The 23,459-nt window shown below is 43.5% G+C and overlaps 1 protein-coding gene across 1 annotated transcript in view; it reads right to left on the reverse strand.

The window, feature by feature from the left end:
* The window catches only part of GLIS3 (GLIS family zinc finger 3), a 429,193-nt gene that overhangs the window by 71,829 nt on the left and 333,905 nt on the right, over positions 1 to 23,459 (reverse strand). The gene's annotated exons all lie outside the window — the stretch shown is intronic.

The raw sequence follows: 23,459 nt of genomic DNA on the forward strand, positions 1-23,459 counted from the left end.
TGAGACATACTTCCAAAGAAAACGAGGCACAATCAAAAGGCTTTTGTTTTCCCTTTCTCCAACGAGCAGAGTCTATCTGGGCTGCGTGTGTGTATGCACCACCTTATAGGGATTCCTTTGTTCTCCAGAAATCAAATGCCACCAAAATATGTTTCTGAAGAAACTCAGCCAGAAGGAAAGACAAGTAGGATTTTTTTTTTTCCAGAGGGTTAAGGTTTAGTACCAGAACATTCTCATCAAGCATTCTCCATGACACTTTGAGCAATGTGGATCTTGGGGAATTAACTCATTGCCAAAAGCCTTAAAAATAATTACAATGAATTAACCTATTCTATTAATTACAATTAATTTCCAGTTGAATCTAAAAATTCTCTCTCTAGGGGATTCCTCAGCACTGACATTTATGAAGTGGCTTTGGCATATCATAGGTAATTAATCTCCAACAATCTGCTATCAAATTCATTTCCTTCGGGAGTGACCAATTTACAAAAAGGAAAAGAAATGATAATGGAGACTTAGAAAAACAGAACTGGAAGAAACCTCTTTGGGAACATGAGGTACTGGCCAATTGCGCACCTGAATTTCTGTAACAGGGGATACCTATCCAGTTAGCAGTGACTCCAAAGGCCAGAAATTTTACCCGTGGCTGATTAATGAACACATCAAAATACTTGCATAGAAGCACAGGCTGGGGTGTATATCAGTAAGAAACACAAAACATCCATTCCAGTATAACAGATACAACAAAACTGCTGGCTATTCTGTCAAACATGCTGATTGAGGGGAACTGTTCACAGAAACAGATGTCAAAGTAAAAAGGGACTGGGGTCCAATCTTCCCTTGGGCCCGCTCTACAGCAATGCTGTCCCACAGGACCTTCCTCCGTCACAGAAGTTCTGCTCTGAGCTAAGTAGGAGCCACCGGTCACATGTGATTAATGAGCACTTGCAACTGAAGAACCACTTTCAATGTAACTTAATTGAATTTTAATTAATTTAAATTTAAATGTGTGGTGTTACTGCATATCCTGGTGGCAGCTTAGCCTTTGTCTAAACATCTTTGACAACTCACTTCCCTCCAACGTGGTGCCCTCCATTGTTAAATACATCTGATCATTAGAAAGTTCTGCCTCAAGCTGAACTGTAATCTGCCTCCCTGCGATTTCCATGCCCCGGGTTGGGGAGGGATCTCTCCCCTCCACCCGCAGACCACACAGAGCAACTTTGCTCATGGTCTACTTTACGGCTCTTTTAATATTGGAGAAGCCGCAAACTGCTGTAGCATCACCGGATTTCAGCCCTGAGAGTGTGTCGGCCCTCAGCTAGTGTGTCGGCCCTCCCGCAGCAGTGTTTTGTCCCAGGCTGAACATCTACAGATTTTATACAGATAACAGGACAGTGAAGCAGGAGGAGTTTGGGCATTTTAGCTTAACAGACTGTGGTTCAGTGACTGCGTGAGCCTGGGCCGGTACATTCACCAGCCTGCCTGCAGTTTCCCTTCTGTAAAATCAGGATGATAGCACGGAGCCGTCTCGGCTACTCCGAGAAACGGCATGGACTTAGAGTGCATTTAAGAATGCCTGGCACGAAGAAGTCACCTACCTGAACTGTCAGTCCCTGCGCTCCGGTGTAGCATTTCATTCCACTCACCCCTCCAAGTCCTCTTGACACTGGACCTCACTGGGTGTGCAGATGCGGAAATGACATCCTAGTACTGACAGACTGCACTAGCATCTGACCTGGACAAACACATCCCTTGTTCTAGACTCTCTACTTCTGCCAATGCAGCCTAAAAGAATCGGTAGCTTTTTAAAATCCATGTTACATTTTCATCCATCCATCCATCCATCCATCCATTCCATTTACTGAGCCCTCACCACGTGTCCAAAACTCTGCGAGGCCTTGGAACTAGAGCCCTGCACAAGACATCTCAGGTCCGTGTCCTGTGGGGTTGACAGAGTGGCTCAGATAAAACTCACCACTAAGTAAACTCCCAAGGTCTTTTTCCACAGGGGAAGCTCGGTATCGCCGAAGGCCCTTTACGTTCAGAAGCGAACTCTGTAAGTGCTACTGGGTGGCACAGAGTCTCTCGGCTGTGTGTCACTCAGCGGGCGACTTCATTTCCCACTTCAGTGCCATTTGCAAACTTGAGCAAAATATTCTCTGGCACCAGAGGACATGTGCAGTCTCTGGCAGAGCGTGAGTTCTCTCTATAAAACAGCGCAGTCTGACACGAAGCCGTTCACAAGCGCTTCCACGGCAGCTTATCTCTGCTACAGAGCACGAGAGATAAGAGGGCAGGCTCTGGGCCCAGAATACCTGGATTTGAGCTTTCGTGTCCTTACTTATTGAAACGTTAGACAACGATAAAACAAGTTGTTAACATCTCTTTAGCTCAGTTTTCGCTGTACGATGTGGGTAATGCCCCCTAACTTCCAAGGTTGTTGTTAGTGGTAGGGAACACAAGACAACGTGAGCTAAGTATTTCACTAACACACAGTATACCGCATTCGATCAATGCCAATTACGATTTCTATTGTTACTTTTTTTTCATTAATATTCAGTGTGGAAGCACCGTAACACTGTATAACATGTACTTAGATTTTCTTTTTCTCCTATCTATTGTTTAGGTATTTCTCTCTCTCTCTCTCCTTTTGTGTCAACCTCTTCCTTTTGCATACCATAGTCTAGCAATATGACAAAGGGAAAAGAATGGGAACTTTAGGGTCAATGGATCAAATTCAAATTCAAATTCACAAGCCCAAATTTCAGTTCTGCCGCCTACAATAGGTGGCCTTTGGCATGATGTTTAGCCTCGAAAGGCTTCAGTAGTGATCTCTGCAGACTGGGGGTGACAACACCAACTCTGTGGGGTTATTACAGTATTACACGACAGGACCTGAGGAGAGTGGCTTGTGTGGTACGTAGTTAAATTTATTTTTCTCAGTAGAAACGATTATGGTTGCTGGGAAGGATACCTGTTAGAATCCCCTGGGGTCTTGTTTTTCCTCAGAAGACAGAATCTGGGGCCAAATGGTCTCTGGATTGAGATGTTAGCATAATTTTTGCACACGAATATCACCATGAAATTATTCTATCTCAGAAGAATGTAGCTAGCTTTCATTCTCTTAAAAAAGTCCAAAATATTAGAAATCGAAGCCAACCACAAAGCCTTTTCAGAACACTTGTGGGATGTTAATACCTCATTTCCACGTCTCACTTACCCGAGTCGGTACTGCTCTCTAGCAATCCTGCACAGACTTGGGGTTGAGTTTTAAAAGGACGTTGAAATCAGAAGGGCACGCAGCTCTGGATTTTCTGTATCGCTACATTTGTAAAAACACCATTTTCTTCTTAAGTCGATAGTATTCTAAAACTGACACCAAGAATCTTACAGGTTTTGTTTTTGTTTTGTTTTGTTTTGTTTGTTTCCCTGAGTGAAAAACAATCGCAAATGGACACAGTCAAGGGTAGATTCAAACTACACCTGGAGGAACATCACAAAAGCAGAACACGAAATTGAAGGGTGGACTGTATGTTTAAGACAATTAGAGAAATATTAATAAGGTATTTCACATTGTCACAAAAAAACCCATCTTCCTTCACCCTTCGGGGCCGGGTTATGAGGCTGTGGAGACTCCGTGCACGATGAAGGGTTTACTTCTGCCTCAGATTCATAAATCCCTCCTAACCACGCTCAGCGCACCAGTGTGACCGCACACATTCTAGCCCATCCAGTCAAGTGTAGCATTTTTCTTTCTATTCAAGTATTCTCAAAGTTTAATTAAAGCAGCCAGCTATCTCACAATTCCTTCCCCTGTCCATCTTACCAGATCCTTATTGTCTCCCTTTGAATTGATTTCTGACTAGAGCCCCCGCCGGTGCTATCGTGTAGCAAATGTGGGGGGAGGCTAACGGCAGAACTCATTTTTTCCTTCCTTTCATTTAATTAAAATGGATTGTCTGAAAAAGATTTAAGGCTGATTTTAACATGCATGAGTGTTTGGACAATTTTTTAAAATGCCTCCTTGTAAAAGTTGAAGGCCGTCATTTCAATGGAGAGCCCTTGTTTCTGCTCTCCCATCCATCCCATGCTCTGCGCTCAGTTTAATTCCCCAGAAGCGCACCACTGACAAGGCCACTTCCCTACCCGCAAAGCCCTCTAGCGACTCTCCAGCAAGCATCACCTACAGCCCCGGCTTTACCAGGCTGGCTGTCTCCTAGCTACGTGGCCACATGTCCCGAGCCTCCGAGCCACACAGAGCCCAGGTACTCTCCTGCATGCTGCTTGTTCACGGCTCCTGATGCTCTTCGGCCATGAGCCTCCTGCACCTGGAGCCCCCTTTCGTCCGGTCTCTGTGTATCTACTACACACTCTGCATACTCTCCAAGGCCCCGTTCAGTGTCACTCTTCCCTGAAGTTCCCCAGGCCTTCGCATTCCAAAGTCATTCCTTCCTTTTTAAATAGCAATGGCAATTAATTCTTTTCTTTTAAAAAAAAATGTTTATTTTTGCGAGAGAGAGCGCGCGCAAGTGAGCATGAGCTGGGGGAAGGGGCAGAGGGAGAAGCAGAACACCCTCCCCACCTCCCCCGAGCAGGGAGCCTGATGCGGGACTCGATCCCAGGACCCTGGGATCATGACCTGAGCTGAAGGCAGACGCTTCACTGGCTGAGCCACCCAGGTGCCCAGCAATGGCAATTTCTATCACCTTGAGGGGACCTGCGGTTTTCTACACTGTATAGTACTTATTAAAAAAATTCTGTGTGTGTGTGAGACAGCAGACAAAAAAGCTCCTTGTAAACAGAAACCATGTCTGTTTGATCATGTAAGCTAAAATGGTGCTTCTTTTCACATGAAAGTTCCTCCAGAAATGTTTGGGGAAATGCAGGAACAATGAATGACTAAAAAATGAATCAATAGTTGCTAAGGACTCATTAATCCATGCTTATCCCTAAGAGCAGCCCCTAAAGACAGATAAAATCAGGTCTGCCCGCACTATGGGGGGAAGAGGAGGGAAGCAGAGTAAGCATGCCGACATTATCCACCAAGAATAAGATAGGAACCAGCCAAGTGAAATCTTAACAGAAGTTAAAAAAATAGACACTTGGGAAGTTTATTTCTTATAATACTCAGTTCCTGTTCATGCCAAATTTCACTAGATAATACTATTCACATTTATATATTGCCTCTTGGAATGTGCAAATGAGCAATCCTTCCAATAGGAAATGCTAATTCGTTACATTTATACTTCCTATTTCTCATTCATCTGGAAGGGCTGGGAACAAATCCAATTTTCTACCTTGTTCTTAAAGATTCAACATCTAACATATATTTGGTAAGCAGAACACAGCAATTTTGAGCCCAGTGGGCCCAAAATGGCGCACACTAGCCCCCTCTGTGACAACCTACACAGCCAAGACAAGAACTTTAATCCTCTGCCACCTGGTGACCAGATGACCAGCTATACCCCTGGTTCCCCCATGACTGCTTCACATACAGCCTGATATTCCTCCAGAGCCTCTTCCCCCTGGGGTAATGCCACCAACGTAAGAGCTTGCCCATGGTGTTCTTTTGTCAACACTGAGAAGCACTTTACTGAAAGTAATCTCCCTGCTCTCATCCAAGGACTGTATGCCTTAGAATGATGTATGAATCAGATGACCTTTTGATCCTTGGGTGAAATGAAGCTCTTTTCTTTAGTCATCAGAAGGAGGCCTGGTTCAGAGAAGTTCTTTAGGGTCAAGCCCAGAACAGCAACTGGACTCCTTTGGAGGCTTTCTGTAATCTCTACAGCCTCTGCCAAAGCGATTTCCCTTTTCAGAATCTACCATTCCTCCTTTGGACACGGGCAATACTTCATCTTTCTTACCATCCATCTCCTGCAATGAACTCCAGTCTTTTCTCAAAAACTTAACCCTGTTCCAGAAATCCAGACTAGAAAGCCAGAAGTCCAAGGGAAGCATGGGAGGATGATGAGGGCTGCCAGCAGCCACTCACGGTGCCCAGGTCACATCTCAGACGCTCTCCCTAGACTACATCAGTCCTGCTGGTTCTGACCGAAAGGGGAGAAAGAACACCAGCTCAAGACGAGGACGTGGAAACACGTGTTGTCAATGTCACATGCTGTCCTCTAAGCTGAGAGTGAGATGCTATTTCTCTTCCCCAGATGTCCTGCCATCTGCAGGCCTTAGCGCATATACTTTTGTTCTCAAGGTCTACAAGGAACTTCAGACTCAGCAGTCCACCATGTCTAACTCCACTCTCACATGCTCGAGGCCTCATGTTGCTTGTCTGTCTTCATTATTAGCGCCCCCTTGGGAAGATGCTATTCTTGGAAGTAATTTCACATTCTGACACTGAAGGAAGCTAACCCAAGTTGTAGCTACTTCAGATCTCTGCAAAGAGCCCTGTGCACTGGTAACTTTTAGTCCACTAGAAATAAATTTATCAAAGTACTCATGTATATGCCAAGGGAAGGAAAAGTGCCATAAAAACCATGTCTTCCTGTTGTCCCCAAAAATCCTCCCAAGTAGAACTAGGAAGAACAGATGTACTGTAGAGTCAAACAACCAACAGTTTAAGCCCGTGTTGGGGGGCATGGTTTTGGTCTGACTTTAAAGAAAGAAAATTAGGAATTTTATTTTTAATCAGAAATTAACAAGTCAGAGGTAGTCCATATAAAAGAAAATCTTAGAAACGAAAAGTGGAGACATTGAGAAATAATACTTATCTATCCTTCTGAGAACTTGCTTTACCGTCCACGTTAACTAAAGCCTGTGCTGTTTAGCAGAAACCCGAATGTGTACTAACAATGGAAAGCACACATCCCTGTAAGACTCCCATAGTAATCAGACATCAAGGAAAGGAAGTGTGCGAGATACTGGTGACTTCATTTTTCCCTAGTATTTCCAAGATCAAGAGAATATCTCTATTCGATCAACCTGACACCCCCTCCCCCCCAAGTCCTCAACCTCCCCACTGGGGGACTAAGCAAATTCCTTGGTTTCTCATGGCATGACTATGGGCTAAAATGATGTAACAGTAACAGCAAACAGAGGTGTCCCCCTGTGCCAACCGTCTAATCAGTTTCAAAGTAAGTTTTGTTGGTTCTTATTGACGCCACTCAAAGGAACTGGTCACTCCTGGTCTCAAAAGTTTGACAACAAATTGTGTGATTAAATTCCTTAAACACGTCTGTCCATTCCTAATCCTCTTTGGCCAACATCCCTTTCAGAGAAAAATCGCAGCACTCCATGGTGCCTGAATTATATTTCATTTCGAGAACAGGAAGTAAAGGGATTAAAGTTAAGGATTAAAACACTTACTCTTTACTGCATTTTTTTCTCCTCCCGAATGGCTTCCCGGTTGCTATGGCTACTGTTCACTGGTCCTTAGCCCTGAATGTGCACGCCTTTGCATTAATAAAATATTTTAAATGAGACTTCACATAAAACAATAGGGAGAATAGTTTAAGTTCAATTGCTCTTGGAAGAAGAAGCTAACATCTTTTTTTTTTTTTTTTAATTCTTCTTTGTCTTTTTATTGGTGTCCGCAAGAGTGAAGCCTGAGCTGGAAGACAGCACAGGGACCATCTAAAGACGTGCAGTGCGAAATCAGAATTACACGGCAGGGGCGCGAGAAGGTGACTCTGACATGGTGAGTCGGTCCTGACTTTACAAACCCGTATGTGTAGGAAGTCGAAGGATCCTGGGAATTTCTCGAGTGTTGCAACACCACAGAACATTTAAAAGGCAAAAATGCACGTAGATGTGGTGTTGCAATTCCACATTGCAAATACCAGCCAGGAAATGAAAAACTGGGGCTTTTAACCACCGCGAAGTTCAGTTAGGCATAGCAGCGTAAACATCACTGCTTTGTAGCCAAGTCACTGGTGCTCGTGGCAGCAGCTTCTGCAGAGGAGCGTGGCCACGGAGGGACAGCCACCAGCATGTGCTTCCAGGGCTGAAGACTTTGGCGTGGACACAGTGCATGCAGCTGAAGCTGAGCCGGGCGTCCAGGATGGAGGGTGACAGTGACAAGTGAGCAAACACAACTGCGTTTGAGATGCTCCTTTAAAAACACTCCCTGACATTCATTTTAGAATATACCGCCTACATTCCTGTAAAAAGCCAAGGAAAACTAAAGAGATGGAATAGTAAAACTCCATTTTAAGATCTATTCTCAAAGCCCGATAGCAGGATGGGCTCCAGGATAAAGTGTGGAATGACTTCAAATACACCACCCACCATAGCCATTTTTTTTTTCTTTTTTCCTGATACTTGGTTTTTCTCTGCCCTGCCATCCAGGAGTTTCAAACTATTCCTTTATCCCCCAGAGACCCTATTGAAACTACTTCCCTGAGGTCCAACTAACTTCATCATTTCTCATTTCCTCTGATCCACGATCCACAGAGGACAGAGATGCTACTTGAAAACCTGTCATTCAAGCTGTATCGATATATTCATGGGAGTGAAGGGACTGTTGCATTGTCTTTATCATATAACAAAACAAAATTATACGGGGGTCTTCTGGAGACAGTCCCCTAACTGAATAGAACATTGCAATGGTGATGCTTCTGAGCACTGTAACACACAGGCTAGAGGAAGGGATACTTTAAATACAGGTGAGCAGCTCCCAAATCAAACTGTGAGATAAACGGTGCTGCCAGTGGACAGGACTGCAGAATCGGAAACGACCTTGGATGGAAACGGTCAGGGTCATATGCAGATCCACAAGGGATAGAATCGCGTCTTTCCCAACTCCCATGTTCCTTCTTTTCTGGCTTGTCTTTTCTTTTAGAAACCACTTGTATTTAGAGATAATCCTGAAGATGTAGGGCCATCCAGGGCAGGCTGGGGTCGCCATTCTGCTGTTCTTGCACATTTGCAATCAAGAGGGGGAATCACAACCTACTGCTGAGAGCCAATTCTCCCCGAAGGTCTCAGGTTTATCCACATCTTGGGAGCAGAGGCACTTGACTGCCTTTCTGGACTATCTTTTACAGGATGTTTCTACACTAAACAGCTTTGGAAAACTGACCGGGATTGTCTCTCCCTCCCAAGCCAAACGTCAGGCCTGCTTTCATCCATTATAAAGGATTTGGATTCCCTACGCTCAGAATTTCCCTCGTGTAACACAATACACTAAGTGTGCAAATGCTGTCTGGCCCTTTTTGTGTCACCTTAAGGAACTGGCACAAGAAAATGATAATACTCTGGCTACTGCTATTGCTATGAGTAATAAGCTCTCCTTTTGTCTTCTGCCAGCATCATTAAACTGGAGCAAGCTAACCTACTAGCTCGCACCCAGGGTCAGATCTCAGACCCCTTAAAGTTCCTGCCACCTATGGAACCATCTTTAGCCGTGCAGCGCACTGGACAAAATATTGTTGCAGGGTTTCTGTCTCTATAATCAATTCGAGTCACCCCAAGTCAGTACGTCCACATCACACTAGAGGTCCAATCTCAAGTGACTCAGCTAAAGAAACTGTGTACTGGCCATCTGCTTACCAGGGCACTCTCCCGGAATTAGGGCCTGCCTACAGGGCTCTAGAATGATCCCACAGCCATGTGTCTCAGGGCTCATTAGGGCACCTAGTCGATCCCCTGTATAGGGGAGAGGGTGGGAGGGAGCCTTGAAGGAGAGAAATGGAGGCTGGCACCCTAACGGGGACCAGTATGGGCTTGGGGCTGCCCACCTGGATGGTCCTGCTGGTCTGGCCACCAAAAGGAAGGTTTAGAGAATTTTGAGGCAGATACTGTCAAACATGGGGGCCTTCTAGGGGCAGGATCTCCGTCTGGGGCCAGGCCACCATCTTCTAACAGAAAGAAGCTGCTCTAGAGCTTCCAGAAATGCTCCTCCAGCAACAACTTGCAGAGGAGTTACAAACTTTCCCACGGTGGAAACTCAGACAGCCTGCAGTAAACACAGTAGCGTCAAAGGCACTGGAGGTAGAGTCAGAAAATCTCCTGTGGGGTCTATTTCTCCAGCCGGCAGAGTGTGCTTTGTAAAGGCATTTAGGTTCTCAGAACCTGAGGTCTTCCATCTCTCAAATGGGGTTACAATAATAATTGTGGAACCGCTGTGAAGATTCAAGAGGTGAACAGCCATAAAAATGCCCAGGAAACCGTGCTACCCACGTGTTTGACAGTTACTATTTCTTTGACCATTTCCTTTGAACTCTTACTTCATAAGGGAAGAAAATAAAAATGGGTAATTCTATCTATTATGTCATTACTGCATGGGTTTTATTTTTGTTTTGTTTTGTTATTAGAAAGAGACAGCACATGCGTGTGAGTGGGTGCGGGGTGCAGAAAAAGAATTCTAAGCAGGCTCCAGGCTCAGCACAGAGTGCGACTGGGGGCTCAATCCCAGGACCCAGAGATCATAACTGGAGTAGAAATTAAGACTCTGAGGCTCAACCAAATGAGCCACCCAGGCGCCCCTGCATGTTTTTTTTTTTTTTAATAATTTATTTATTTATTTATTTATTTATTTGGGAGAGACAGAGACAGAGAGCATGCATGAGCATGAGTTGGGGGAGGGGCAGAGGGTGAGAAAGAGAATCTCAAGCAGACTCCGAGCCCAGCGCAGAGCGCAATGCGGGGCTCCATCTCTCCACCCTGAGATCACGACCTGAGCTGAAACCAAGAGTCCGACGCCAACTGACTGAGCCATCCGGGTGCCCCCCCCCCTTACTGCATGTTTTAAATGCCAGCTTACTTCTTCTTACTATCACTGACAGTTGAAAAGCTAGAACTAGTACTGAGTTTGTGAGTGTTTTGCTGTGTTAAGGTCTCTGGTCAGTTTCAATCTTAACATCCTGATAGGGGAAGGGGCTCATAATGGAGGTAGACATGGGAGGTGGGGAAAATAGGAAGCATTAGGTTCCTCTGCTGATTATGCCATGACTTAGAGCACCTTAATATGTCTTGAGTCTTTATGACCTGGAAATTGGGGAACTTGTACATATTTTTCCATATAAAAGAACAAGATTATTTTTTAAAAAGAAGCAATCCTTGATTGCTATTCTGAATACACAGAATGAAATCTGATTTTTGTATTTGCTTATGTACAGATGAGGAAATGTCAAGGATGCCCTTTGCACCGTCATCTCAAAGTACAATTTATTCAAAGTTGACAGTGAGTAAATATTATCCAAATTCCTATAGCCAGTGCTTGTGGGCTAGGTTAGCCCAAAGCTACTGTGATACAGAGCTTCTCATCTGACATGTTCTGCCACCTCTTGACCTGTTTCGCTACTGACCTTCCTTTTTCAGAGCCCAATGATGTCCTTGCAAATACTGAGTAAGGCAAACTCCTCATGTCAGTGGTCGTTACTATGCACCACCGAGTAAAAAAGAATAAAAACATAGGGACCCCATCATATGTTTATATATGATAGAAAACTATATGGAAAGATATGCACTGGTGTTTAGCAAGTCTTTCACAACTCTGCTACTACCTGGCTTTTATACTTCCCATAGGTGAGAATGCCAAATGGGAAATATTAGAAAACTAATTGCCGGAAGTAGGGTGGGAGGGGAGTAAAGCCAACCACAGGAGAGAAAGTAGCCAGAGAGCTCAGCTAGCTAGTCAGGGAATGCAAAGTTCTCTGCTACCAAAAACATTTGTGAATACAGTTATAAAAGTATGCTTTAAGAAGGTATCAAGACATAAGGCCCCCAAAATGGAGAAAGAGAAATCCATACCTCAAATTCCAACGCGGGGGAAAAAGAAAAGATAAAGCCTAGTAATGCACTGAGCACCAGAATCCTTAAAATTCATGCTTGGAAAGATTCTAGAAAGAATTATAGGTTGGTGAGCAGTTCAAAAGGAAAGATGTCAATAGGAGCCAGGATAGGAATATTGAGAACAACCGGAGAGTCCTTATTTCCTTTTTTGATGCCATTATGTGAAAGCTGCATGGATAACGAGGCTAGACTTCAACAGGATATTTAACAAAGTCTCTCATGGTAGCATTCTGGACAAGAATGAGAATCCTAGAGCTGATGACAGCTCAGCTGGAGGCAGTCCTCATTGGAGGAGCCACTGTATCTAAAGAATATTGATTAGTGGAAATACGCCAGCCTAACTAATTGCCTTGTCTCCTCTCACCCTAAACCCCCAATTCATCCCCCACCTTGCCATCATAATTATCTTTCTAAATCATGGATCTGACCACGGTCTATGTTTGAACATCTCAGTGTGGCACAGAAGGCCCGTTAACATCAGTTCCCTTGTCAACTTTCTCAACCTCGATGCTTGCCTCAACAGCCAATAAATGACATGCGGGTCTCACGGGACCCTAGCTGACACTCTCCCGTGGCCTGAACAAAACGGAAAGAGTAGGAAGGAATGCGATCCATATGCTAAAAAATCTGGAAGCTGGGTAATTAGAAAAAATTGCAGGCAACTAGATAGATTAGTGCAGAATCCCTCCATAGATCAGGCAAGTCGTGAAGGAAAAGAAGCCTCCTCAGAAGACAGAATAGGGCTCACATGTGGGTGTACTGGGGAGAAGGTAAGTTTTTGAGCTACCGAAATAAAATATAAAGAATGTTTGGGCCTATGAGGTTTATTAAATGACAGAAACAGAGATTGTCTTCATTGTCAGAAAGCTTAAGATTTCACGAAGAGGCTTTATGATTATCTTTTGGGACTTTCTAAATGTGATTCCCCATGCTGGAGGGATGTGATTACATTTAAAGATGCTTATAATTCTGACGGACTACAGCTGTGCCCACAGCTGGCCCCGTGGAGTGGCAGTGTAGCAAGCACCCAGCCCGAAAAGCCACTCAGGGAAAACATCTTTCTATTCCAGTTAAAAGAGCAGCCCTACAGAGCGCAGTCTCCTAACAGTTAACTCAAGAGTTCATCTGTACTCGACAAACAGCGGAAAGCGTGAGCATTTAAGATGTCACATGACACTTTGCTAGAGTTTATGAAGAGGGCTCTGGATTGTCGGGTGGAAGAATAATCTTTTGCCAAAACGTTCTGTGGAATGCCAAGATTGCAAACAGTATGTCAAGACTTAACAGACAGCTTTGCATTCGTCCGTATTAACGAACTCGGGTGCACATTTCTGTAGGTCTTTGGGCTTGTAGAAAAACAGCATACCACCTTTTGGCATCATACTTGGCTCCCTCGCTGCTTCTAAACTTTCTCATTTCTCAGAAACAAACTAAAGAGAGTACAAGTCGTAATAAAAAATGTACCCTGATTCTAAAGGCCAGAAGCATAAAATGGGGTAACGTATACAAAATGGCTCTGAAATGTCAAAGCATTAAAGGTGGCAAAATAAGACCCTGTCTTTATTATCACTATGACCACAATCACCATTAAACCATCTGAATTAGAGTTTGGATTCCACTTGATGAACCATTCGGAGCCTTGCAGAAGGCTCAAACGACGACCCGTCAAGTTCTCTAACCTCTCAGGCCAGAATGCAACTAAACCAGCCAGGGTAGGAAAAATCTCTGCTCCACTTAGATAATTCTTCCTATTTTCTGACTTTTGCTTCTGGACCCCAGTTTCCTCAGCAGCGGTGGAGGATGGCAGACCAGTTTCCTCTCTACCATAACACCTTTCAGTATTAACTCCCACCCCTGAGGCCACGGCTCCCTCCTCCAAGGGCTGAACTACACTTAGGACTGCCACAAGCCCTGTGCTTATGGTTTCTCACTAATAACTACAACAAACCTACAGGCTTGCTGCTACTATCTCCAATTCACAAAGGAGACCCTGAAGCTCAGAGATGTTAAGTCATTCATTCATTAAACCTAGTGACGCCGGCCTTCAAATCCAGGTCTAGGACGCAGAAGTCTGTGTGTGGACAGGAGAAATGTGCAGAGAACTCACACGAGAGGAAATAAAATAGTCAATCACTATAAGAATAAGGAAAGAATGAGAAGTCTTCTGTCAATTTAGAAAAGGCAGTCACGAAACAACCAAGGTCTAAAATGGGCATGAAAGCAAAATTCCTCAGCATGAAATCTCTAACCCTCCATTTCTCACTCATGCAACAATATCTATGGGCAGGCTGACAAACGGCAGGGATTTCCGACCCAGAGATATGAATTCTTTGGATGAAAATAGACCTCAGGACAGTCAGCTTGTCTGGTCAAGATCTTAAAACATGTACACCTGACTACAAATGTGTTTCTTGTCTGAGAAAAGAGCAAGGTGGATAATATAAACAATGTACAATTATGTCATGACCTCAGTTTCTAGGTATCATTTTTAAACAGCTAAAATCTCTTTGAGGGAAAAATAAATTAATGGAGGAGTCTGGAGTAGAGAAAACCGACTTACTAAAATTTCAACAATCACCCGTCTTCTGTCTTAGAAACTCATTTTTTTTTAAGATTTATTTATTTGGGGGAGGGGTAGTGGGGGAAATAGAGAGAGAAAGAGAAAGAGCATGTGTGGGGAGAGAAAATGCTCAAGCAGACTCCCTGCCAAGTGCTGAGCTCGATCCAGGACCCCGAGATCATGACCTGAGCCGAAATCAAGAGTCGGCCGCTTAACCAACTGAGCCACCCAGCCACCCCTCTTACAAACTCTTAATAGACAACATGATGTAATTCTTGTAGTGATATCTAACCTTCATTGGGCATGCATAATGCGGCAGGCAGCACACTAAGTGTTTTTCGGTCCTTATTTCATTTAGTATGATATAAACACACTGTAGTAACAAACATGGGATATAAAATAAGGATAATAATGACTGATTTAAAAGTTAATGTATTATACTAAACTTACATGATCCTGTAAATTCTCTGATATACAATCCAAAATGTTTGTAAAAAGTATCTGCTTATTTACTTGAAGTATAATCCTCTTTTGCTCTCTTAGCAGTGTCTGTAAATTAGTTGGCATGAACATATTTGCTTTGAATGGTCAAAGGTATCCTGCAAAGGGGTAGGACCAGGTATATCCAATAATCAACCTCCTTCTGTTTTCCTAGTGAGCCGTCAATTTGCAACTAATATAAACCACGCTTGAAGGTGTGCCATACTCCATTTTCATGTGTCACCTTCAAATAAAGTAACCTCAGTTGAATCTTAACATAATGGTTCTAGTTTGTGGGTGTGATGGTTCTTTTGCTGTGTCCACTTGGCTAGCCTCTTGTCCCAGTTATACAAGAAGACACAGATCGAGGTGTTGCTGTGAAGGTATTTTTTAGATGTGATTAGTGTCTACAGTCCGCTGATTTTTCTTGATACTCTGAGTGGGCCTGATCCAATTCATAGGCCTTAAGAACAGGACTGAGGTTGCCCTGGGGAAGAAGACACTCCACTCGGGGACTGTTCACCTAATCCTGAAGCTAGGCACTCTGGCACCATCTTCACTCTTCCCTTCCCCTCACCCCTGGCATTCAATCCACCATCACTTCCTGTTCACTCACTTTCATCCCAATGCCCACTACCCTCACCCAGGCCTCCGTTACATCTCGTCAGAGTGCACACCTTCCTGACTGGTGCACAAGCCTCCAGTCTAGTCCTGCTCCACATTTCCGTCCGCCGTCTGTGCAATCAGCCCACCCCTTGTCAAAACCCAGCTTTGACGTCTCTGAATGCCTCGAGGGAGAGGAGTGTATCTTACCATTTTTTTTATACCCAAGCACTTAGCAGAATATCAGATAGACGGTAAGTGTCCAGTAAGTAGGAGGCAATCCTCCAGGGCATGTGAAGCATAGATTCTTCCCAGTTGGGCAGAGTCTTTGGGTATTGTAATAAAAGCTGGGTGAAACAGTCAGTAGGGGTCCTGCATTTCTTTTGGCTCAGATAGTCTTTCTTCTTTTCTTTCTTGAACTTTTTTTCTTTTATATTGAGTTGTACTTGATATACAAAGACCTGCATGTATTTAACATATACAATTTGATTTGGACATATGCATGCACCATGATACGATTTCCATAGTCAATGTAACAGATACGTACAGCACCTCCCGGAGTTTCCTTATGTCCTGTTGTGGGGGGTTTTTTGTTTGTTTTGTTTTTGGTTTTGGTTTTTTTGTTTGTTTGTCATGAGAGGCTCTTAATTTGGGAGAGTCAGTGAAATCTCCAGAGACTCTACCTAGAAAATACATGTTGGGGGCACTTGGGTGGCTCAGTTGGTTAAGCCGCTGCTTTCAGCTCAGGTCATGATCCCAGGGTCCTGGGATTGAGCCCCACATCGGGCTCCCTGCTCAGCAGGGAGCCTGCTTCTCCCTCTGTCCCTCTGCCTGCTGCTCCCCGTTTGTGCTGTCAAATAAATAAATAAAATCTTCAAAAAAAAAAAAAAGAAAGAAAATACATTTTGCATATAATTTCTGGGATTTCATGAGTTTCCTGAAACATATCCAGCCATGAAGCATCTGGGATTTCATGAGTTTCCTGAAACATATCCAGCCATGAAGCACCCCTAATGGTTGGTGCAGTCCAGATTAATAACCCCTGAATAGAACCAAATATCACAGGCTCAAGTTTGTTTTTAATTCCCTCTGGTTTGGGTCTCAGCTTCTTTTCCCTTGTGTGGATCATCCTTGCACCATCATCCAAGCATCCACATGACCCAGAAAGACTGGCTATCGTAATCACTGAACCGTGACTCCACCCGCAAGAATATTCAGTTCCCAGGGAACGAAAGTATTTGCAAGCACACTGTTGTCCCATTGTCATTTACAAATATACTGCCCTGGATTGCAGGTATGTGGTAGAAAAATGCCTTCTGCTGAAATAGGTCCCCCTTCACCTCTGAGGCCCTGCATCGCCTTTCAAGCTAGCTGTGAAGACGGGAAATGGAAAAACTAGGGGCATGTAACTTAAGCTAAGTCACAAAACAACTCATGGCACTGCTTAAAAGAAGCCATACATCCTGACATCCAATCCAAACACTGCTCTAAGACACGGCCACCTGCCCAGGATCCACCCGAAGTTTTTACATTAGGCTTATCCAGGCCCTGGCATGAAGTCACCCTGAAAATAAATCTTCACAGCTCAGAGAGCCAAGATACAAACAAAATGGGAAAATATTGCCCACGGATATCAAAGGCAAAGCTCAACTGAAGCTGAAAAGGGAAGATGAGAGAACGAGCGGAGGGAGCGGTGACTGCTCAAGGGATGCGAGGACTTTAAGAACAGAGACGAAGCGCGGAGCCTGAGAAGATCTGTGGTGAGCTGTGTCATGATATTTTAGGACATATATTTAGGCAGCAGAGAGTCTGAGCTAAATGCTTTTATTCCAAAACCATTTTCATCAAGAATTCACAAAATCTAATAAGAGAAAGGGAATGAGAAGCTTAGAAGGCTTCTGTCAATCAATCAAAAAAGCAATTACCTAGGAACTATTTCCATACGGCAGCTGTGCTAGGCACTGTACTGCCCGGGCTGCTTATTAACGCACCTGCCAGAGGGGCCTCATTCCCTACACGGCTGGCCAGAGCTGTGCCAAACACCCGCATTTTTTGCCCTAAATCAGAATTTTCAGGGAGAATAGAAATAAAACTACTTTGCCACATATGACGAAGTATTGTAAAGTCATCGAGGACAATATGAAAACCCACAGATCTCCTCTTTGCTTTCAAACGACAGAACCTAAGACTTTACTCCCTAAGAATGTCTATCATTTGCAAAGGAACTCTCAGACGCCATGTTCCAGAAGCATTCTCTGCGGGCTTTGATCACGGCATTTCTCTGATCATACTGAAAGCACATGAGTCCATGTGTGTTGTTGGAATGCAATCTTCAGAAGGGCAACTTCAGGTCTTGTTTCTAAACTCAGAGCTGCTGTGGGGCCTCAACTGTGCTGATGGCTCAGTGAATCACACATGCTGACCACTGTGAGTCATTTTCTTGGGTGGGAGATGAAAGCTATGCGTTTCAGTGTCTGGCACCCAGTCCTTCGAATGCCACTGCGATTGAGGACGTGGGGACGTGCTCCTGAACAGTGCAGTGAGAACAGCTCAGCAGATCCTGGCTTCTGCTGCCATGCCCTTACTCTACCAGGTTCTTCTGAAGTTCAAACAGGAAGGCACAGTATTTTCTTAAAGTAGATCGCATGCCCAATATGGGGCTTAAACCCATGACCCCGAAATCAGGAGTCGCTTGCTGCTCTACCGACTGAACCAGCCAGGCGCCCCCAGGAAGGTATAGTACTTTGACTTATGCAGCGCTTTTTTAAAATTGTGCAGCTGATGCATTTTTCTCATCTCCAGAGTGGTTATGCAAATGTGCTCCTGACCTTCTCCCTTCAGTAGGTCCTTCTCGTAACCTCCGTATCAACCCCTACACTGTTTCCTTGCCTGCATTTACGCTACTTATTTTCTATTAACCTTTTTATTGTCAGGTTTCATCAAGACAATATGGCTCAATGGAGACAGAGAATATGCGTCTGTCTTGTCCCCATTTGCATGTTTGGGTCTAGCCCAGTGCCTGGCACCCAGTGGGTGCTTAATAAACTTTTGTTAGATGAAAGCAATGAAATCATTTGAGATTATTTCTCAAGGAATTTACTAGAAGAGTAGTTTGATGAGACATTCTGTGGAAAAAGATGATTTTGTTGGCTAATTCTGAGCAATGCTTCATGTTCTCTTTCCTTTAGCGTATCCTAGGGTCTTCGGCTCTGAGAATTCTTGCAAGAAGAAAACCCTGACTATCATTTAGCTCTGCATTTCCCAAACATACATGACAACAACAAACTTTTTAAAAGGAATATCTCATAACATCCTGTGGGATGTGTTCCAAAGAACACACTCCGGGCAACACTGCTTTAAGACCTTCAGAAAGACCCTGGACCTCTAGGCCAACGGACAGTAGCTAAGGGTGTATTTTCTGTATTTACAAGGCTGAAGACAGTTTTTCTGATCTTCTCCAGAAAGAAAGAGAAGCTTTTCCTCGCTAACTGCTTACTTCATAGATAACTGATCCACTCTCTTTCCCACACCCAACAGAGATTCTCAAGTCCTTCCTAAAGCTCCAGTACCGTGTGGTGGCCACAGCTCTCAGAAGCAGAGCTGGAGTCGCTTGCCTAAAACTGGAAGCCTGCACTCGGCTGGTCTCTGCTTCAAATCAGGGCTACGAGCCATGGGGTAAATTTAAGATGACTTCTTTTTATCACTTAAATTGAATTAATTAACATCACTATTTTGGGGCACAATTATTTGCCTTCTAAAAGCATATCCAGTGCCTTTCTCAGAATCAGTTACTCTCAACTAAAGCATTAGGACATTTGGGCAGGGCAATGTGGCCCACCATCATTTTGAGGAGAGAGAGAAGCAATCTGCCACCAACAATCATTAAAGTATAGAAGTTAGTGAATGACTCACAAAAAAAAAAAAAAACAAAAAACCCATCTTAGTGTCATTTTAACATCATAGAAACATCTCTCTTCCAAAATGATTTCCAATGTGATTTATTACCTGTGAGAGGAAGGAGGCGGCTAGTTCGTCTTGAAATCCGAGTCCATGATCTATGCCTATGACCAACAATCCATTAAGAGTCGGTGGGGGGGAGAGTGGGAGGGAGAACGAAAGAGAAAAAAGGAAAGTCACAGTCTCAGAAGGCCTCTGATTGTGTGCTCCTTGTGCACATCTCTCCACGCAGATGGTACCAGAAAACAAGCTGGAGGAAAGCGAGAGCCTCCACAGCCCCTCTGATCGGTGCCTCTATGTAGGGGAACTAGATGTTTTCACATAGTTTTTGAAGATTCCAACAAGGGCACAAAGCAAGGTGAGCTCTGTGGTGCTTAATGAAATTGTTCACAGCTTTGAGTCAAGATGGGGTGGTGGTGGCTCTGAGCAGAGTCCACAGAACCCCCAGTTCTACTGGAAGAGAGGCGGTAAGTGGCTCTGTCTTAGCCAGAGAGCCATCCAGAGCTGCCCTCCAAACAGGAAAGAGAAGTACATGATGTATTCGTACAGGTTCTGAACGCTGTGCTCGGTTTATCACAGCCTGGCCAGGTTGAAGCTGCGAAAATGAAAGTTGTCAACCAGGGAGGGTCAGAGGTGATGGTTAACTAAACGTTTCACAAATCACAGCCAGAGTCTGGCACCTTCGTGGAGCTGTGAAATGGACAAAAGGTGCGTGCCGTCTCTAACTTTTGGCCCGGCATTCTTTTGCATTTGCTTTAAAAAGTCCATTTTGATAACAAGCCAGAGTTGAAGGGAACCCCTCTCCTGCCTGCCCCCCATCACCACTTATGGGCACTTCCAAGGTACAAATGAAAAATTCTGAGAAAGCTCACAGCCTTGAGGAAAATTTCAAGTGGTTTATTGCCTCCGTTTTCTCTTATTTCGCCACTCATTCTCAGGCAGAACGGAAGGACAGATTCTGCCTTTTGCTCTGCAGGCTAAATTCTCTTCTTGCCGGAGACCATAGCTGGTGACTTGAGTATCTGGCCACTCACTTATCCGTGTAGCCCTCTCTTTAATGGACCCACGATCTGTCAGGCGCATTCAGTGGAAGAAGTCTGTAACTCAGCTGATGGAATGTGTGGGTGTGCACACATTAGGCAAAGAGAAAAGTTACTTTCTGCATGCAATGAGCCAAATTATCCCAATTCCTTTGCAGAAGAGCTTACCCCCCCCCCCTTCTTTCTTTCTTTTTGTAGCTTGAATAACATTTAGCTAAGCTTTCAGGTCTTTGGTTTTTCAGTAGGATGCAACAGGTGTGGGGAAGGGCCATCTGCCCACGGCCAGGGCATCACTCATGAGGACTCTGCCTCCCCTGATAAACATCTGTCTTATGGCTGAGGGTGCCTTGTCACTGGCCCGGATTTCAGAGTGGGGCCTCATAAAGCCGGCAACGTTAAGACCAAAATAATGTCATTTAGTGTCTAGGGGGAGGTTAAAAAGAGGATTAGAGGAAAGCAGGCAGGCAGGGTATATTAAACGAGTCCATGACTAACAGGGTGTGACAGAAAAGGGTTTTATTCTTTTCAACAAAACAATTCCCTAGGGCTGGGACCATTACTCCACTGTGCCTTTATCACCTTGGAATTTTTATGGTTATTTTTGATGAATTCACATTTTTGTAAAGGCTTTTTTGAAATGATGCCAGTTTTCAATTTTTAATTAAAGTCGTAAATAATCTTAATTCTGCCTTAAAAGGTTTATTGTTTCTTCTTCTTCTTCTTTTTTTTTTTATTATTGCTGCCAGGAAATATTTCAAATACCAAGCACTGATGTGAGTTAGCAATTAGAATCTCTCCAAGGTCTAGTAACAACAATGTAACATGTAAATATTACACACCAGTACACCGGCACAAGGTCTGAAAATGTGGATTGCCTGATTTTGGGTTTATTCACACAGCTTCTCTGGGGAGTGGCATTTCCTCTTTTTCTTGGATGGTGCAACTTTCATCATTTTAGTTTCCACAGCCTAATTTATCACTGACTCATAACAGATTTTTAAAATCTTCAGATTAAAAAGACGGGTTAAAATTTGGAGAGTAAATATGGTAAACTTGTCCCTAAAGTCTGGGCAATAAAAGGCAGCCAAATCCAGCTCCCCCATTTGCAAGAAATCGGGTGCACCATCAAAAGCTAAATCACTGTAGACACAGTACCTCATTTTCCGGTGGACAAAATTAAGAGAATATTGCAATATTTGATATTAGGTTATAATATTGCTCCTCGAAAGTATATCCTTGTTACCTAGCCTGACTGTTGAAGACTGTCTGTAAATTGTCTTTAAATTTATATTTTGTAGTCTTGGGGTCTGATTTTTTTAAATTAGTGCTTTAAGAATCTTTCACACAATCAAAACTATTCCTCCTTTACATAGAGGCTGAGACACACTGTGTTTGAACAATGGAAGCCAATTAATTAGTAATTCCTGAAAATATCTCATTCTGTTTCCATACCTACTGTTAACCCAGGTTACCTTCTCTTTAGTGGAATATTGAATTGGTGCTTACCCGCCCGGATGTGGGACCTGTGTTCTCTCCTGTCCAAGACAGTTGTTTTTCTCAGTGAAGAACACTGTTCTCCAATCTTATGATAGATTTGCTATTACTGTAAAACCTCATACATTTCAGACAACTGATGGGGTGAATGGTCAGATTTAGGAAAAAAAAAACCCTCAAGAGTTTTGATTCTGTTTTGTTTTGGTTTTGGCTTTTAAACAAAGACAACTTATAATGTCAAGTTCTCAAGATACACACACAGATACTGACAAAAGCCATTAGGCGGTGGTCCTGCCGACATGGTGAACAGGATGCGACGCTGGTGTTATTTTAAAAAATGAAGCATCCTCGTTACAACTTTATTTATATTATTAATTCACTTAGCAGTTCCTTTGCTCTTCTTCAATACAGGAATATATTTAGTCCGTGTTGACTGATCATCTGTTATCAGTTTACTGTATTCCAATGAAAGAGACTTAATTGTATTTATAGAGGAAAAAAGTGATTTTAACAATCGACTTACAGGAGTGGGTTTGTATGCAATTAAGATTATCTATCAAATCCTTCCGACCGGGCATTTTTCTCATTCACAGGGAAGAGGTCAAATTCTTTCCATATATGAGCCCTCAACTGGCATTGTGCTAACACCTCTCGAGGAAGAAAAAGCTCAAGTTAAAAAAAAAAAAAAAGACTACACAGCATTTCCCAACATAAAAGTGTTAAATCCCTATAAACCATGAAAGAATGCACGATTCTAGTTAAGTAGAAGCGCTGATGACCTGAAAACCACGGCCATGGGGTTCAATCACATCATGGGCTTAAATCACTTGGCATAAGCGGAATCTTAAATTCCCCTTACATCTGTTACGAAGGGCCCTTACATGATGAATCAGTACCATCTCGACACAAAGGAAACGCTCAAAAAGCTAAGGTCAGCTCAGTGTGTTTTTCTGCCATGGTCAGAAGGTACTTGCTGATCCCAAAACTTACAAACACGGTTATTAGGAAATGCCTTGAAAGGTCGTAAGCTCCTCAGATCTTGAGGTGCGGAAGCACAACGTGGCCAACCACCTGCTGGAAATCTTATGAGGTCAAGAGAGAGAGCATCAGGTGGGTTGGCTGGTCGATCTTTAACATTTCTTCCACATCCAAGACACTATGCTTTCTATGTACTTTGAAAGATGCATTAATTCCTCAGTGATATCAAAGTAATTTTAGGTTCAATTCCTTTCTTGAATTTCCATACACAGTACCTATTAAGAAACGTGTTTTTTTTCCCCCTAAGCTTAAAGGGAAGGATGCTCTATACTTATCCTAGAGATACACCTACCTTCTCCATCAGAACTAAAATGGTTTTAGCCAATTGATATTTTATGAAAAAGCACTTATCTCCAGAAAGGGTTTTTGTTGTGCTGTTTATCCCAATTCAATTTTCTTTAGCCATGTGGACGTAATTTCCATAAAAGCCTTTTGTCACTCCCTAGTTTAGGTGACTTTTGTTAATTTTCTCTGATTCTTATTATACAAGCCCTCCCCAAAAAATTCATATCTGGTTATATAAGCTATGCAAA

Source organism: Ursus maritimus, unplaced genomic scaffold, assembly GCF_017311325.1.
Source record: "Ursus maritimus isolate PB19 unplaced genomic scaffold, ASM1731132v1 scaffold_34, whole genome shotgun sequence".
NCBI lineage: Eukaryota > Metazoa > Chordata > Mammalia > Carnivora > Ursidae > Ursus > Ursus maritimus.